The sequence below is a fragment of the Diadema antillarum genome, unplaced genomic scaffold, assembly GCF_040938485.1.
Source record: "Diadema antillarum isolate AM-2024a unplaced genomic scaffold, OU_Dant_1.0 scf00000202, whole genome shotgun sequence".
NCBI lineage: Eukaryota > Metazoa > Echinodermata > Echinoidea > Diadematoida > Diadematidae > Diadema > Diadema antillarum.
In genome coordinates this window covers 1,464,945-1,485,134 of record NW_027271091.1, presented here as the reverse complement: position 1 = coordinate 1,485,134, position 20,190 = coordinate 1,464,945, and positions in this window count along the sequence as shown.

The window sequence follows — 20,190 nt, the reverse complement described above, 5'->3', positions numbered from 1 at the left end:
TTAACCTGTATCTTGGTGAATACATGTCCTATCTTTCCCATATTTTGCACACGCAAAGGCCATGTTACAAGAATCATTTCACAAAATAACCACTTTTTGCTCAGATGCCATGTTGGCTGTGCAAAGTTGGGTCAATGGTCAAATACACTTCATTCTGTATCTTCGTTATAGTGTATACCGAATTTGGTAACAAAGATAGCAGACCTGACTCTCTTTTCTAAATGAGAATCCAAATATCACACGTCCAATGTCTCTAAACACAGATGAAACCTATATGGTCATGCCTATTGCGATCAGGACTCGAATCATTGTTTTAAAAAAAATCGGATCACCTAATTTGTCAGTCTTGACAAATTCCAAGTCTAGTTAGGTGATCCGAGTATCCTTCGGATCACCTTCTGTATCTGTACGGATTCTTTCTTCTTCTTTCTTTCTTTATTTCTCCGCAAAAGTTGTGCAGAGGTTAGCTCAGAAAGTCCGCTGCCTATCAATTTCAAAATTATACCATGTATGCATCATGTCCCAAAGACGACAAATCTAATGTATCATTGTGATCAGTGGACCGTGACGTCACTATGACGTCATTATATGAAAACACATTCTCAATCATATCTCATTAATGGAATGAAATTTTTCAATGAAATTTACGTCACATATATTTCAAATTATGCGCATTCTACTCATGTTCTCAAAATTCATATTTTCTCTTAAAACGTGCGCGTACGCGCGCGTTGAAATATTTGTATGCTCCAATCGAGCTCAAAATTTTTTTGCACACGTTTCAGACCATTTGGAGCATTTTTTGAAAAATTGAAAAAATCGGACGGACGCGTACGCGCGCGCCGCACAGCTCATGTGCAATTGAAATTTCCAGTTTTTTCACTTTGATCGGATGTCTGAAATGTTAAGGAATATTTATACCAAGTTTCAAATCAATCCGACTCAATATGACGTCATACGGGCCCGTCAAAGTTGAAATTCCGCGCGCGCGTCAATGGCGATATACAGTGCAACTATGCCAAAAAACTGCCAATTTTAAATCCGATTTTACTCGTCAGGATGGACGGTGACCCCCCATTTTCTGTACATATTTTGAAAGCTGATGAGTTGTACATGTCATTTCATGGGGTGGCAATGCTGACAAAATGATTAAAAGATATCAAATTTCTTAATAAAGTAAAAAAAGTAAATTTTCAAAATGACGTCATCAAATTTCAAGTTCATTCGAGCATATCTCACTAGTCCTTAGTCAATTTTCACCCAGATTTCAGTATGATGTAGCTTATTTAATGTTCTTTCAAACATAGAATTACAATATTTTGATTGGATAACGGTATCACCTCGTAAAAATGGATTAAAAGTAATCTTGTCAAATTTGACCAGTTTACGTGTTATCTCTATGGGAGTGCAGTTTTTCTGGAAATGAAAATTGACATGACTATCTTTATCGAGCACTAGCTCACTTAAGCTTCGGTAAATTTCTCCCAGATTTTAATATGTTGTAGCTGAGACTTTACGCTACCGTAAGTGTGCCCTTCGTTTTTTCATACGATGTCAAAATCACGTCAAAAAATTGGGTTGAAATTCAGGCTTATCTTCGATGTATTGAGATATTTCTTTCTTTCTGCAACTTTCTTTGCAATAACTCAAGAAAAACGGCCTCTATCACTTCTATATTTTGCACATGTTTAGTTCATGTCACGTGAATTATTTCATAAAATAACAGCTACTTGATCGGACACCATCTTGGGTATGTAAATTAGGGTCAAAGGTCATAGGTGTTTCACCCTGTATCTTAGTGAATACATGTCTTATCTTTCCCATATTTTGCACACGCAAAGACCATGTTACAAGGATCATTTCACAAAATAATCACTTTTTACTCAGATGCCATCTTGTCTGTGCAAATTGAGGTCAAAGGTCATATGTACTTCTTTTTGTATCTTCGTTATGACGTGTTATCTCTATGGGAGGGAATTTTCTTTAATGTGAAAATTGACATGATTGTCTTTATCGAGCACTAGCTCACTTACCCTTCGGTGAATTTCTCCCAGATTTTAATATATTGTAGCTGAGACTTTGCGCTATCGTTTCATTTCCTTCGTTTTTTCATACGATGTCGGAATTACGATAAAAAATTGGTTGAAATTAAAGCTTATCTTCTATGTATTGAGATATTTCTTTCTTTCTGCAACTTTCTTTGCAATAACTCAAGAAAAACATGCCCTATCACCCCCATATTTTGCACATGTTTAGTTCATGTCTCGTACATTATTTCATAAAATAACAACTACTAGATCGGACAACATCTTGGGTATGTAAATTAGGGTCAAAGGTCATAAATGTTTCATCTTGTATCTTAGTGAATACCTGTCCTATCTTTCCCATATTTTCCACACGTATAGACGATGTCGCGAGAATCATTTCACAAAATAACCACTATTTCATCAGATGCAATCTTGGGAGTGCAAAGGTGGGTCAAAGGTCATATGTATTCATTGCTGTATCTTCGTTATTCAGTGTATACAGAATTTGGTACCAAAGATGGCAGATATGACTCCCTTTTCTAAATGAGAATGCAAACATCACACGGCCAATGTCTCTAAACACAGATGAAACTTGTATGGTCATGCCTATTGCGATCAGGACTCGAATCATTGATAAAAAAAAATCGGATCACCTTAATTTGTCAGTGATGACAAATTACAATCTCTAGTTGGTTCTTCTTCTTCTTTATTTCTGGACAAAAGTTGTGTATCTACTTACTCAAAAAGTTCTCAGAGTATCAATTCCAAACTCATACCATATATGTATCATGTCCCAAAGACGACAAATCTAATGTATCATTGTGATCAGTCAACCGTGACGTCACTATGACGTCATTATATGAAAACACATTTTCATTCATATCTCATTAATGGAATGGAATTTTTCAATGAAATTTACGTCACATACATTTCAAGTTATGCAAATTTCACTCATATTCTCAAAATTCATATTTTCTCTTAAAACGTGCGCGTACGCGCGCGTTGAAATATTTGTATGCTTAAATCGAGCTCAAATTTTTTTTGCACACGTTTCAGACCATTTGGAGCATTTTTTGAAAAATTGAAAAAATTGGACGGACGCGTACGCGCGCGCACATATTCGCACACACAGCTCATATGCAATAGAAATTTCCCGTTTTTTTACACTTATCGGATACCTAAAATGTCAAGGAATATTTCTACCAAGTTTCAAGTCAATCCGACTCAATATGACGTCATACGGGCCCGTCAAAGATGAAATTCCGCGCGCGCGTCAATGGCGATATACAGTGCAACGATGCCAAAAAAACGCCAATTTTAAATCCGATTTTACTCGTCAGGATGGACGGTGACCCCCAATTTTCTTTACATATTCTGAAAGCTGATGAGTTGGAAATGTTATTTCATGGGTTGGCGATGCTGGCAAAATGATTAAAAGATATCAAATTTCTTAATAAAGTAAAAAAAGTAAATTTTCAAAATGACGTCATCAAATTACAAGTTTACTCGAGCGTATCTCACTTATCCACTGCCAATTTTCTCCCATATTTCAGTATGTTGTAGCTTATGAAATGTTCTTTCATTAATGTAAAAACAACATTTTGATTGGATGACGTCATCGCCTCGTAAAAATGGATTGAATGTATCCTTGTAGAATTTGACCAGTTTACGTGTTATCTCTATGGGAGAGCAGTTTTTCTGGCAGTGAAAATTGACATGACTCTCTTTTTCGAGCACTAGCTCACTTTTGCTTCGGTGAATTTTTCCCAGATTTTAGTATGTTGTAGCTGAGACTTTGGGCTATCGTAAGTGTGCCCTTCATTTTTTCATACAACGTCGGCATCACGTCGAAAAACTTGGTTGAAAATGGCACGTGGCTTCGATGCAGCGTCATTTTGCTTAATACACAGGGCCTATGGGGCATGAAATAGGTCATTGCATAGCGCATCCGACTCGTAATCCTAAGGTCCCTGGTTCGAGGCTCACCCCTGCCAATATTTTTTTTCCATTTTTTAAACACTTTTTTTCTTCTTTTTCTTTAGTTAGTCTTAATCTCCCTTCCTAACTTTATCTTTTTCTGATTTTTTTATGCTTCTCCTTCAAATTTCTATAAAATAACATATTTTTTTCTTTATTTTTCTTTCTTTCTACTACTTTCTGTGCAATAGATGAACAACAACAATGGCTATCAATCCCATATTTTGCACATGTTTAGTTCATGTCACGTACATTATTTCATAAAATAACAACTACTTGATCAGACACCATCTTGGGTATGTAAATTAGGGTCAAAGGTCATAAATGTTTCATCCTGTATCTTGGTGAATACATGTCCTATCTTTCCCATATTTTGCACACACAAAGACCATGTAACAAGGATCATTTCACAAAATAACCACTTTTTGCTCAGACGCCATCTTGGGTGTGCAAAGTGAGGTCAAAGGTCATATGTACTTCTTTCTGTATTTTCGTTATGACGTGTTATCTCTATGGGAGGGATTTTTTTTTAATGTGAAAATCGACATGCTTTTCTTTATCGAGCACTAGCTCTCACTTACCCTTCGGTGAATTTCTCCCAGATTTTATGTTGTACCTAAGACTTTGCATTTTGCATCTTGGTGAATACCTGTCCTATCGTTGCCATATTTTGCACACGAATATAGACGATGTCGCAAGAATCATTTCACAAAATAACCACTCTTTCCTCAGATGCCATCTTGGGAGTGTAAAGGTGGGTCAAAGGTCATATGTATTCGTTGCTGTATCTTCGTTATTCAGTGTATACAGAATTGGTACCAAAGATGGCAGATATGACTCCCTTTTCTAAATGAGAATCCAAACCTCACACGGCCAATGTCTCTAAACACAGATGAAACTTGTATTGTCATGCCTATTACGATCAGGACTCGAATCATTGATTAAAAAAAAAAATCGGATCACCTTAATTTGTCAGTGATGACAAATTACAATCTCTAGTTAGGTGATCCGAGTATCCTTCGGATCACCTTCTGTATCTGTACTGATTCTTTCTTTATTTCTCCTCAAAAGTTGTGCAGAGGTTAGCTCAGAAAGTGCATTGCCTATCAATGTCAAAATTATACCATATATGTATCATGTCCCAAAGACGACGGGTCAAGTAAAATCGTAGTGATCAGTCGACCGTGACGTCACTATGACGTCATTATATGAAAACACATTTTCAATCATATCTCATTAATGGAAAGGAATTTTTCAATGAAATTTACGTCACGTAAATTTCAATTCAAGGGAATTCTACTCATGTTTTCAAAATTCATCGCATTGTTAAAACGTGCGCGTACGCGCGCGTTGAAATATTTGTATGCTCCAATCGAACTCCAAATTATTTTGCATACGTTTCAGACCATTTGGAGCATGTTTTGAAAAATTAAAAAAATTGGACGGACGCGTACGCGCGCGCACATATACGCACGCACAGCTCATATGCAATAGAAATTTCCCGTTTTTTTACACTTATCGGATGCCTGAAATGTCAACGAATATTTCTACCAAGTTTCAAGTCAATCCGACTCAATATGACGTCATACGGGCCCGTCAAAGTTGAAATTCCGCGCGCGCGTCAATGGCGAAATACAGTGCAACAATGCCAAAAAACCGCCAATTTTAAATCCGATATTACTCGTCAGGATGGACGGTGACCCTCCATTTTCTTTTTATATTCTGAAAGCTGATGAGTTGTACATATCATTTCATGGGTTGGCGATGCTGAAAAAATGATGAAAAGATATCAAATTTCTTAATAAAGTAAAAAAAGTAAATTTTCAAAATGACGTCATCAAATTTCAAGTTCATTCGAGCGTATGTCACTAGTCCTTTGTCAATTTTCACCCAGATTTCAGTATGATGTAGCTTATTTAATGTTCTTTCAAACATAAAATTACAATATTTTGATTGGATAACGGTATCACCTCGTAAAAATGGATTAAAAGTAATCTTGTCAAATTTGACCAGTTTACGTGTTATCTCTATGGGAGTGCAGTTTTTCTGGAAATGAAAATTGACATGACTATCTTTATCGAGCACTAGCTCACTTAAGCTTCGGTAAATTTCTCCCAGATTTTAATATGTTGTAGCTGAGACTTTACGCTACCGTAAGTGTGCCCTTTGTTTTTTCATACGATGTCAGAATCACGTCAAAAAATTGGGTTGAAATTCAGGCTTATCTTCGATGTATTGAGATATTTCTTTCTTTCTGCAACTTTCTTTGCAATAACTCAAGAAAAACGGCCTCTATCACTTCCATATTTTGCACATGTTTAGTTCATGTCACGTACATTATTTCATAAAATAACAACTACTTGATCGGACACCATCTTGGGTATGTAAAGTAGGGTCAAAGGTCATAAGTGTTTCACCCTGTATCTTAGTGAATACATGTCCTTTCTTTCCCATATTTTGCACACGCAAAGACCATGTTACAAGGATCATTTCACAAAATAACCACTTTTTACTCAGATGCCATCTTGTCGTTGCAAATTGAGGTCAAAGGTTATATGTACTTCTTTTTGTATCTTCGTTATGACGTGTTATCTCTATGGGAGGGAATTTTCTTTAATGTGAAAATTGACATGATTATCTTATCGAGCACTAGCTCACTTACCCTTCGGTGAATTTCTCCCAGATTTTATTATGTTGTAGCTGAGACTTTGCGCTATCGTTTTGTTTCCTTTGTTTTTTCATACGATGTCGGGACTACGATAAAAAATTGGTTGAAATTAAAGCTTATCTTCTATGTATTGAGATATTTCTTTCTTTCTGCAACTCTCTTTGCAATAACTCAAGAAAAACACGCCCTATCACCCCCATATTTTGCACATGTTTAGTTCATGTCTCGTACATTATTTCATAAAATAACAACTACTAGATCAGACAACATCTTGGGTATGTAAATTAGGGTCAAAGGTCATAAATGTTTCATCTTGTATCTTAGTGAATACCTGTCCTATCTTTCCCATATTTTTCACACGTATAGACGATGTCGCGAGAATCATTTCACAAAATAACCACTATTTCATCAGATGCAATCTTCGGAGTGCAAAGGTGGGTCAAAGGTCATATGTATTCATTGCTGTATCTTCGTTATTCAGTGTATACAGAATTTGGTACCAAAGATGGCAGATATGACTCCCTTTTCTAAATGAGAATGCAAACATCACACGGCCAATGTCTCTAAACACAGATGAAACTTGTATGGTCATGCCTATTGCGATCAGGACTCGAATCATTGATAAAAAAAAAAATCGGATCACCTTAATTTGTCAGTGATGACAAATTACAATCTCTAGTTAGGTGATCCGAGAATCCTCTCGGATCACCTTCTGTATCTGTACTGATTCTTTGTTCTTCTTCTTCTTCTTTTTCTTCTTATTTCTCCCCAAAAGTTGTGTATCGATTAGCTCAGAAAGTCCTCTTCCTATCAATTTCAAACTTAAACCATATATGTATCGTCTCCCAAAGACGGCAATCGAACTAAAATCAAAGTGATCAGTCGACCGTGACGTCACTATGACGTCATTATATGAAAACACATTCTCAATCATATCTCATTAATGGAATGGAATTTTTCAATGAAATTTACGTCACATATATTTCAAGTCAAGCGCATTCTACTCATATTATCAAAATTTAAATCTATTATTAAAAAGTGCGCGTACGCGCGCGTTGAAATATTTGTATGCTCAAATCGAGCTCAAATTTTTTTTGCACACGTTTCAGACCATTTGGAGCATTTTTTGAAAAATTGAAAAAATTGGACGGACGCGTACGCGCGCGCGCATATACGCACGCACAGCTCATATGCAATAGAAATTTCCCGTTTTTTCACTTTGATCCGATACCTGAAAGATCAAGGAATATTTCTACCAAGTTTCAAGTCAATCGGACTCAATATGACGTCATACGGGCCCGTCAAAGTTGAAATTCCGCGCGCGCGTCAATGGCGATATACAGTGCAACAATGCCAAAAAACTACCAATTTTAAATCCAATTTTACTCGTCAGGATGGACGGTGACCCCCCATTTTCTTTACATATTCTGAAAGCTGATGAGTTGTACATGTTATTTCATGGGGTGGCAATGCTGAAAAAATGATTAAAAGGTATCAAATTTCTTAATAAAGTAAAAAAAGTAAATTTTCAAAATGACGTCATCAAATTTCAAGTTCATTCAAGCATATCTCACTTATTCTTTAGTTGATTTTCGTTGAAATTTCAATATGTTGTAGCTTATTAAATGGTCTTTCAGATATATAATAACAACAATTTGATTAGATGACGGCATCACCTCGTAAAAAGGGATTAAATGTAACATTGTTAAATTTGACCAGTTTACGTGTTATCTCTATGGGAGTGCAGTTTTTCTGGAAATGAAAACTGACATGACTATCTTTATCGAGCACTAGCTCACTTATGCTTCGGTGAATTTCTCCCATATTTTAGTATGTTGTAGCTGAGACTTTGGGCTATCGTAAGTGTGCCCTTCGTTTTTTCATACGGAGTCGGCATCATGCCCAAAAACTTGGTTGAAATTAAAGCTTATCTTCCATGTATTTTCATATTCCTTTCTTTCTGCAACTTTCTTTGCAATAACTCAAGAAAAACAAGCTCTATCAGCCCAATATTTTGCACATGTTTAGTTTATGTCACGTACATTATTTCATAAAATAACAACTACTTGATCGGGCACCTTCTTGGGTATGTAAATTAGGGTCAAAGGTCAAAAATGTTTCATCCTGTATCTTGGTGAATACATGTCTCATCTTTCCCATATTTTGCACACGTAAAGACCATGTTACAAGGATCATTTCACAAAATAACTACTTTTTGCTCAGACGCCATCTTGTCTGTGCAAAGTAGGGTCAAAGGTCATATGTACTTCTTTCTTTATCTTCATTATGACGTGTTATCTCTATGGGAGGGAATTTTTCTAGATGTGAAAATTGACATGATTGTCTTTATCAACGACTAGCTCAATTACCCTTCGGTGAATTTCTTCCAGATTTTAGTATGTTGTAGCCAATGTAATACTCTTTAAGTTTGGTTCAATCAAAGTTTTAATCGGATGATGTCTTCACCTCGTGAAAATAGATATAATGTAACCTTGTCAAATTTAACCAGTTTACGTGTTATCTCTATGGGAGGGAATTTTTCTGGAAATGAAAATTGACATGACGGTCTTTATTGAGCACTAGTTCACTTACTCTTCGGTGAATTTCTCCCAGATTTTAATATGTTGTAGCTGAGACTTTGGGCTATCGTTAATATTTCTACAATTTTTCATAAGATGCCGAGATCACATCAAAAAACTTGGTTGAAATCAAACTTATCTTCGATGTATTGAGATATTTCTTTCTTTCTGCAACTTTCTTTGCAATAAGTCAAGAAAATCAGCCCCTATCACGCCCATATTTTGCACATGTTTAGTTCATGTCACGTACATTATTTCATAAAATAACAACTACTTGATCAGACACCATCTTGGGTATGTAAATTAGGGTCAAAGGTCATAAATGTTTCAACCTGTATCTTGGTGAATACATGTCCTATCTTTCCCATATTTTCCACACGCAAAGACCATGTTACAAGAATCATTTCACAAAATAACCACTTTTTGCTCAGATGCCATCTTGGCTGTGCAAAGTTGGGTCAATGGTCAAATATACTTCATTCTGTATCTTCGTTATAGTGTATACCGAATTTGGTACCAAAGATGGCAGACCTGACTCTCTTTTCTAATTGGGAATCCAAACATTACACGGCCAATGTCTCTAAACACAGATGAAACCTATATGGTCATGCCTATTGCGATCAGGACTCGAATCATCGATTAAAACAAATCGGATCACCTAATTTGTCAGTCTTGACAAATTCCAAGTCTAGTTAGGTGATCCGAGTATCCTTCGGATCACCTATTGTATCTGTACTGATTCTTTATTTCTGGACAAAAGTTGTGCAGAGATTAACTCAGAAAGTCCTCTGCCTATCAATTTCAAAATTATACCATATATGTATCATGTCACAAAGACGACAGATTTTGTAAAATCATTGTGATCAATGGACCGTGACGTCACTATGACGTCATTATATGAAAACACATTTTCATTAATATCTCATTAATGGAAAGGATTTTTTCCATGAAATTTACGTCACATATAGTTCAAATCAAGCGTATTCTACACATTTTCTCACATTTCAGTTTACACTCTAACCGTGCGCGTACGCGCGCGTTAAAATGTTGACATGCTCCAATCGAGCTCAAATTTTTTTTGCACACGTTTCAGATCATTTGGAGCATTTTTTGAAAAATTGAAAAAATTGGACGGACGCGTACGCGCGCGCACATATACGCACGCACAGCTCATATGCAATAGAAATTTCCCGTTTTTTCACACTTATCGGCTGTCTGAAATGTCAAGGAATATTTCTACCAAGTTTCAAGTCAATCCGACTCAATATGACGTCATACGGGCCCGTCAAAGTTGAAATTCCGCGCGCGCGTCAATGGCGATATACAGTGCAACTATGCCAAAAAACCGCCAATTTTAAATCCGATTTTACTCGTCAGGATGGACGGTGACCCCCCATTTTCTGTACATATTTTGAAAGCTGATGAGTTGTACATGTTATTTCATGGGGTGGCAATGCTGACAAAATGATTAAAAGATATCAAATTTCTTAATAAAGTAAAAAAAGTAAATTTTCAAAATGACGTCATCAAATTTCAAGTTCATTCGAGCGTATCTCACTAGTCCTTTGTCAATTTTCACCTAGATTTCAGTATGATGTAGCTTATTTAATATTCTTTCAAACATATATTTACAAAATTTTGATTGGATGACGGTATCACCTCGTAAAAATGGATTGAAAGTAATCTTGTCAAATTTGACGAGTTTACGTGTTATCTCTATGGGAGTGCAGTTTTTCTGGAAATGAAAATTGACATTACTATCTTTATCGAGCATTAGCTCACTTAAGCTTCGGTGAATTTCTCCCAGATTTTAATATGTTGTAGCTGAGACTTTACGCTACCGTAAGTGTGCCCTTTGTTTTTTCATACGATGTCAGAATCACGTCAAAAAATTGGGTTGAAATTCAGGCTTATCTTCGATGTATTGAGATATTTCTTTCTTTCTGCAACTTTCTTCGCAATAACTCAAGAAAAACGGCGTCTATCACTTCCATATTTTGCACATATTTAGTTCATGTCACGTGAATTATTTCATAAAATAACAACTACTTGATCGGACACCATCTTGGGTATGTAAATTAGGGTCAAAGGTCATAAATGTTTCACCCAGTATCTTAGTGAATACATGTCCTATCTTTCCCATATTTTGCACACGCAAAGACCATGTTACAAGAATCATTTCACAAAATAACCACTATTTGCTCAGATGCCATCTTGTCTTTGCAAAGTGAGGTCAAAGGTCATATGTACTTTTTTCTCTATCTTCGTTATGACGTGTTATCTCTATGGGAGGGAATTTTTTTTTAATGTGAAAATTGACATGATTGCCTTTATCGAGCACTAGCTCACTTACCCTTCGGTGAATTTCTCCCAGATTTTAGTATGTTGTAGCTGAGACTTTGCGCTATCGTTTTGTTACCGTTGTTTCTTCATACGATGTCGGGATTACGATAAAAAACTTGGTTGAAATTAAGGCTTATCTTCTATGTATTGAGATATATCTTTCTTTCTGCAACTTTCTTTGCAATAACTCAAGAAAAACACGCCCTATCATACCCATATTTTGCACATGTTTAGTTCATATCACGTACATTATTTCATAAAATAACAACTACTAGACCGGACAACATCTTGGGTATGTAAATTAGGGTCAAAGGTCATAAATGTTTCATCTTGTATCTTAGTGAATACCTGTCCTATCTTTCCCATATTTTTCACACGTATAGACGATGTCGCGAGAATCATTTCACAAAATAACCACTATTTCATCAGATGCAATCTTAGGAGTGCAAAGGTGGGTAAAAGGTCATATGTACTTGTTGCTGTTTCTTCGTTATAGTGTATACAGAATTTGGTACCTAACATGGCAGATATGACTCCCTTTGCTAAATGAGAATGCAAACATCACACGGCCAATGTCTCTAAACACAGATGAAACTTGTATGGTCATGCCTATTGCGATCAGGACTCGAATAATTGATGAAAAAAAAAATCGGATCACCTTAATTTGTCAGTGATGACAAATTACAATCTCTAGTCTTCTTCTTCTTTCTTTATTTCTCCCCAAAAGTTGTGCAGAGGTTAGCTCAGAAAGTGTTATGCCTATCAAGTTCAAACTTATACCATGTATGTATCGTGTCACAAAGACGGCAATCGAACTAAAATCAAAGTGATCAGTCGACCGTGACGTCACTATGACGTCATTATATGAAAACACATTCTCAATTATATCTCATTAATGGAATGGAGTTTTTCAATGAAATTTACGTCACATATATTTCAAGTCAAACGCATTCTACTCATATTCTAAAAAATTCATCTATACCTTAAAACGTGCGCGTACGCGCGCGTTGAAATATTTGTATGCTCAAATCGAGCTCAAAATTTTTTTGCACACGTTTCAGAACATTTGGAGCATTTTTTGAAAAATTGAAAAAATCGGACGGACGCGTACGCGCGCGCATATACGCACGCACAGCTCATATGCAATAAAAATTTCCAATTTCTTCACACGGATCAGATGTCTGAAATGTCAAGGTATATTTCTACCAAGTTTCAAGTCAATCTGACTCAATATGACGTCATACGGGCCAATCAAAGTTGAAATTCCGCTCGCGCGTCAATGGCGATATACAGTGCAACTATGCCAAAAAACCGATGATTTTAAATCTGATTTTACTCGTCAGGATGAACGGTGACCTCCCATTTTCTTTACATATTTTGAAAGCTGATGAGTTGTACATGTCATTTCATGGGCTGGCTATGCTGACAAAATGATTAAAAGATATCAAATTTCTTAATAAAGTAAAAAAAGTAAATTTTCAAAATGACGTCATCAAATTTCAAATTCACTCGAGCGTATCTCACTTAAATTTCGCCAATTTGCACCCAGATTTCAGTATGTTGTAGCTTATGAAATGTTCTTTCATTAATGTAAAAACAACATTTTGATTGGATAACGTCATCACCTCGTAAAAATGTATTGAAAGTATCCTTGTAAAATTTGACCAGTTTACGAGTTATCTCTATGGGAGAGCAGTTTTTCTGGCAGTGAAAATTGACATGACTATTTTTTTCGAGCACTAGCTCACTTATGCTTCGGTGAATTTTTCCAAGATTTTAGTATGTTGTAGCTGAGACTTTGGGCTATCGTAAATGTGCCCTCCATTTTTTCGTACGACGTCGGCATCACGTCGAAAAACTTGGTTGAAAAATGGCACGTGGCTTCGATGCAACGTCATTTTGCTTTATAATACACAGGGCCTATGGAGCATGAAATAGGTCATTGCATAGCGCATCCGACTAGTAATCCGAAGGTCCCTGGTTCGAGGCTCACCCCTGCCAATATTTTTTAAAATTTTTTTAAACACTTTTTTCTTCTTTTTCTTTAATTAGTCTTAATCTCCTTTCCTAACTTTACCTTTTTCTGATTTTTTCATGCTTCTCCTTCAAATTTCTATAAGATTAACATAATTTTTTCTTTATTTTTCTTTCTTTCTACTACTTTCTGTGCAATAGATGAACAACAACAATGGCTATTAATCCCATATTTTGCACATGTTTTGTTCATGTCACGTACATTATTTCATAAGATAACAATTACTTGATCGGACACCATCTAGGGTATGTAAATTAGGGTCAAAGGTCATAAATGTTTCATCCTGTATCTTGGTGAATACATGTCCTATCTCTCCCATATTTTGCACACGCAAAGACCATGTTACAAGAATCATTTCACAAAATAACCACTTTTTGCTCAGATGCCATTTTGTCTGTGCAAATTGGGGTCAAAGGTCATATGTACTTCTTTCTTTATCTTCGTTATGACGTGTTATCTCTATGGGAGGGAATTTTTTTTTTTTATGTGACAATTAACATGATTGTCTTTATCGAGCACTAGCTCACTTACCCATCAGTGAATTTCTCCCAGATTTTATTATGTTGTAGCTGAGACGTTACGCTATCGAGAGTGTGCCTTCGTTTTTTCATACAATGTCGGAATCATGTTAAAAACGTGGTTGAAATTAAAGCTTATCTTCGATGTATTGAGATATTTCTTTCTTTGTGCAACTTTCTTTGCAATAACTCAAGAAAAACAGCCCCTACCACCTCCATGTTTTGCACCTGTTTAGTTCATGTCACGTACCTTATTTCATAATATTACAACTACTTGATCGGACACCATCTTGGGTATGTAAAATAGGGTCAAAGGTCATAAATGTTTCATCTTGTGTCTTGGAGAATACATGTCCTATCTTTCCCATATTCTGCACACGCAAAGACCATATTGTGAGAATCATTTCACAAAATAACCACTTTTTCCTCAGATGCCATCTTGGGAGTGTAAAGGTGGGTCAAAGGTCATATGTATTTGTTGCTGTATCTTCGTTATCTAGTGTATACAGAATTAGTACCAAAGATGGCAGACATGACTCCCTTTTCTAAATGAGAATCCAAACATGACACGGCCAATGTCTCTAAACACAGATGAAACCTGTATGGTCTTGCCTATTGCGATCATGATTCGAATCATTGATTAAACAAAATCGGATCACCTTAATTTGTCAGTAATGACAAATTACAATCTCTAGTTAGGTGATCCGAGTATCCTTCGGATCACCTTCTGTATCTGTACGGATTCTTTCTTCTTCTTTCTTTCTTTATTTCTCCGCAAAAGTTGTGCAGAGGTTAGCTCAGAAAGTCCGCTGCCTATCAATTTCAAAATCATACCATGTATGCATCATGTCCCAAAGACGACAAATCTAATGTATCATTGTGATCAGTCGACCGTGACGTCACTATGACGTCATTATATGAAAACACATTCTCAATCATATCTCATTAATGGAATGAAAATTTTCAATGAAATTTACGTCACATATATTTCAAATTATGCGCATTCTACTCATGTTCTCAAAATTCATATTTTCTCTTAAAACGTGCGCGTACGCGCGCGTTGAAATATTTGTATGCTCCAATCGAGCTCAAAATTTTTTTGCACACGTTTCAGACCATTTGGAGCATTTTTTGAAAAATTGAAAAAATCGGACGGACGCGTACGCGCGCGCGGATATACGCACGCACAGCTCATGTGCAATTGAAATTTCCAGTTTTTACACTTTGATCGGATGTCTGAAATGTTAAGGAATATTTATACCAAGTTTCAAATCAATGCGACTCAATATGACGTCATACGGGCCCGTCAAAGTTGATATTCCGCGCGCGCGTCAATGGCGATATACAGTGCAACTATGCCAAAAAACTGCTAATTTTAAATTCGATTTTACTCGTCAGGATGGACGGTGACCCCCCATTTTCTTTACATATTTTAAAACCTGATGAGTTGTACATGTAATTTCATGGGGTGGCAATGCTGACAAAATGATTAAAAGATAGCAAATTTCTTAATAAAGTAAAAAAAGTAAATTTTCAAAATGACGTCATCAAATTTCAAGTTCATTCGAGCGTATCTCACTAGTCCTTTGTTAATTTTCACCCAGATTTCAGTATGTTGTAGCTTATTTAATGCTCTTTCAAACATGAAATTACAAAATTTTGATTGGATAACGGTATCACCTCGTAAAAATGGATTAAAAGTAACCTTGTCAAATTTGACCAGTTTACGTGTTATCTCTATGGGAGTGCAGTTTTTCTGGAAATGAAAATTGACATGACTATCTTTATCGAGCACTAGCTCACTTACCCTTCGGAAAATTTCTCCCAGATTTTGATATGTTGTAGCTGAGACTTTACGCTACCGTAAGTGTGCCCTTTGTTTTTTCATACGATGTCGAGATCACGTCAAAAATTTTGGTTGAAATTCAGGCTTATCTTCGATGTATTGAGATATTTCTTTCTTTCTGCAACTTTCTTTGCAATAACTCAAGAAAAACACGCCCTATCACTTCCATATTTTGCACATGTTTAGTTCATGTCACGTACATTATTTCATAAAATAACAACTACTTGATCGGACACCATCTTGGGTATGTAAATTAGGGTCAAAGGTCATAGGTGTTTTATCCTGTATCTTAGTGAATACATGTCCTATCTTTCCCATATTTTGCAAACGCAAAGACCATGTTACAAGGATCATTTCACAAAATAACCACTTTTTACTCAGATGCCATCTTGTCTGTGCAAATTGAGGTCAAAGGTCATATGTACTTCTTTTTGTATCTTCGTTATGACGTGTTATCTCTATGGGAGGGAATTTTTTTAAATGTGAAAATTGACATGATTGTCTTTATCGAGCACTAGCTCACTTACCCTTCGGTGAATTTCTCCCAGATTTTAATATGTTGTAGCTGAGACTTTGCGCTATCGTTAATTTTGATTTTGTTTTTTCATACGATGTCGGGATCACGATAAAAAAACTTGGTTGAAATTAAAGCTTATCTTCTATGTATTGGGATATTTCTTTCTTTCTGCAACTTTCTTTGCAATAACTCAAGAAAAACACGCCCTATCACCCCCATATTCTGCACATGTTTAGTTCATGTCACGTACATTATTTCATAAAATAACAACTACTTGATCGGACAACATCTTGGGTATGTAAATTAGAGTCAAAGGTCATAAATGTTTCATCTTGTATCTTGGCGAATACCTGTTCTATCTTTCCCATATTTTGCACACGTATAGACGATGTCGCAAGAATCATTTCACAAAATAACCACTTTTTCCTCAGATGCCATCTTGGGAGTGTAAAGGTGGGTCAAAGGTCATATGTATTTGTTGTATCTTCGTTATCTAGTGTATACGGAATTTGGTACCAAAGATGGCAGATATGACTCCCTTTTCTAAACGAGAATTCAAACATCACACGGCCAACGTTTTTAACAACAGACGAAACCTGTATGGTCATGCCTATTGCGATCAGGACTCGAATCATTGATGAAAAAAAAATCGGATCACCTTAATTTGTCAGTAATGACAAATTACAATCTCTAGTGTTAAACTTCCCGTTGTCACAAAAAGTTCTTTCTGCTCAAATGTTGTGTAGAGGTTAGGTCAGAAAGTCCTCTTCCTATCAATGTCAAAATTACAGGATACATGTATCATGTCCCAAAGATGACAGATGTAATAAAATCATAGCCATTAGTTGACCGTTACGTCACTGTGACGTCATTATGTGAAAACACATTCTCATTCATATCTCATTAATGGAATGGGATTTTTCAACAAAATTTACGTCACATATAGTTCAAGTCAAGTTGATTCTACTCATGTTCTCAAAATTTATCTATACCGTTAAAACGTGCGCGTACGCGCGCGTTGAAATATTTGTATGCTCCAATCGAGCTCAAAATTTTTTTGCACACGTTTCAGACCATTTGGAGCATTTTTTGAAAAATTGAAAAAATTGGACGGACGCGTACGCGCGCGCACATATACGCATGCACAGCTCATATGCAATAGAAATTTCCCGTTTTTTCACATGAATCGGATGTCTGAAATGTCAAGGAATATTTCTACCAAGTTTCAAGTCAATCCGACTCTATATGACGTCATACGGGCCCGTCAAAGTTGAAATTCCGCGCGCGCGTCAATGGCGATATACAGTGCAACTATGCCAAAAAACCGCCAATTTTAAATCCGATTTTACTCGTCAGGATGGACGGTGACCCCCAATTTTCTTTACATATTTTAAAAGCTGATAAGTTGTACATGTCATTTCATGGGGTGGCAATGCTGGCAAATTGATTAAAAGATATCAAATTTCTTAATAAAGTAAACAAAGTAAATTTTCAAAATGACGTCATCAAATGTCAAGTTTAGTCAAACGTATCTTATCAATCCTTTATCAATTTTCACCCAGATTTCAGTATGTTGTAGTTTATTTAATGTTCTTTCAAACATAAGATTACAAAACTTTGATTGGATATCAGCATCACCTCGTAAAAATGGATTGAAAGTAATCTTGTCAAATTTGACCAGTTTACGTGTTATCTCTATGGGAGTGCAGTTTTTCTGGAAATGAAAATTGACACGACTATCTTTCTCGAGCACTAGCTCACTTACCCTTCGGTGAATTTCTCCCAAATTTTAATACGTTCTAGCTGAGACTTTACGCTACCGTGAATGTGCCCTTCCTTTTTTCATACGATGTCGGGATCACGTCAAAAATTTTGGTTGCAATTCAAGCTTATTTTCGATGTATTGAGATATTTCTTTCTTTCTGCAACTTTCTTTGCAATAACTCAAGAAAAACAGACCCTATCACCCCCATCTTTAGCACATGTTTAGTTCATGTCACGTACATTATTTCATAAAATAACAACTACATGAGCAGACACCATCTTCGGTATGTAAATTAGGGTCAAAGGTCATAAATGTTTCATCCTGTATCTTGGTATATACCTGTTCTATCTTTCCCATATTTTGCACACGCAAAGACCATATTACAAGGATCATTTCACAAAATAACCACTTTTTGCTCAGATGCCATCTTGTCTGTGCAAAGTGGGGGCAAAGGTCATATGTACATCTTTCTGTGTCTTCGCTATGACGTGTTATGTCTATGGGAGAGAATTTTTCTAGATGTGAAAATTGACGTGATTGTCTTTATCGAGCCCTAGCTCACTTAACCTTCGGTGAATTTCTCCCAGATTTTAATATGTTGTAGCTGAGACTTTGGGCTATCGAACGTGTGCCCTTCACTTTTTCATACGACGTCGGCATCACGTTAAAAAACTTGGTGAAATGAAAGCTTATCTTCGATGTATTTTCATATTTCTTTCTTACTGCAACTTTCTTTGTAATAACTCAAGAAAAAAAAACAGGCCCTATCACCCCCATCTTTGGCACATGTTTAGTTCATGTCACGTACATTATTTCATAAAATGACAACTACTTGATCTGACAACATCTTGGGTATGTAAATTAGGGTCAAAGGTCATAAATTTTTCATCTAGTATCTTGGTGAATACCTGTCCTATCTTTCCCATATTTTGCACACGTATAGACGATGTCGCAAGAATCATTTCACAAAATAACCACTTTTTCCTCAGATGCCATCTTGGGAGTGTAAAGGTGGGTCAAAGGTCATATGTATTTGTTGCTGTATCTTCGTTATCTAGTGCATACAGAATTTGGTACCAAAGATGGCAGACTTCCTTTTCTAAATGAGAATCCAAACATCACACGGCCAATGTCTCTAAACACAGATGAAACCTGTAATGATGGTCATCAGGATTCGAATCATTGATTAAAAAAAAAAATCGGATCACCTTAATTTGTCAGTAATGACAAATTACAATCTCTAGTTAGGTGATCCGAGTATCCTCTCGGATCACCTATTGTATCTGTACGGATTCTTTCTTCTTCTTCTTCTTCTTCTTCTTCTTCTTTCTTTATTTCTCCCCAAAAGTTGTGCAGAGGTTAGCTCAGAAAGTACTCTGCCTATCAATTTCAAACTTATACCATGTATGTATCGTGTCCCAAAGACGGCAATCGAACTAAAATCAAAGTGATCAGTTGACCATGACGTCACTATGACGTCATTATATGAAAACACATTTTCAGTCATATCTCATTAATGGAACGAAGTTTTTCAATGAAATTTACGTCACATATATTTCAAGTTATGCGCATTCTACTCATATTCTCAAAATTCACATTTTCTCTTGGTACGTGCGCGTACGCGCGCGTTGAAATATTTGTATGCTCAAATCGAGCTCAAATTTTTTTTGCACACGTTTCAGACCATTTGGAGCATTTTTTGAAAAATTGAAAAAATCGGACGGACGCGTACGCGCGCGCGCATATACGCACGCACAGCTTATATGCAATAGAAATTTCCCGTTTTTTCACACGTATCGGCTGCCTGAAATGTCAAGGAATATTTCTACCAAGTTTCAAGTCAAACCGACTCAATATGACGTCATACGGGCCCGTCAAAGTTGAAATTCCGCGCGCGCGTCAATGGCGATATGCA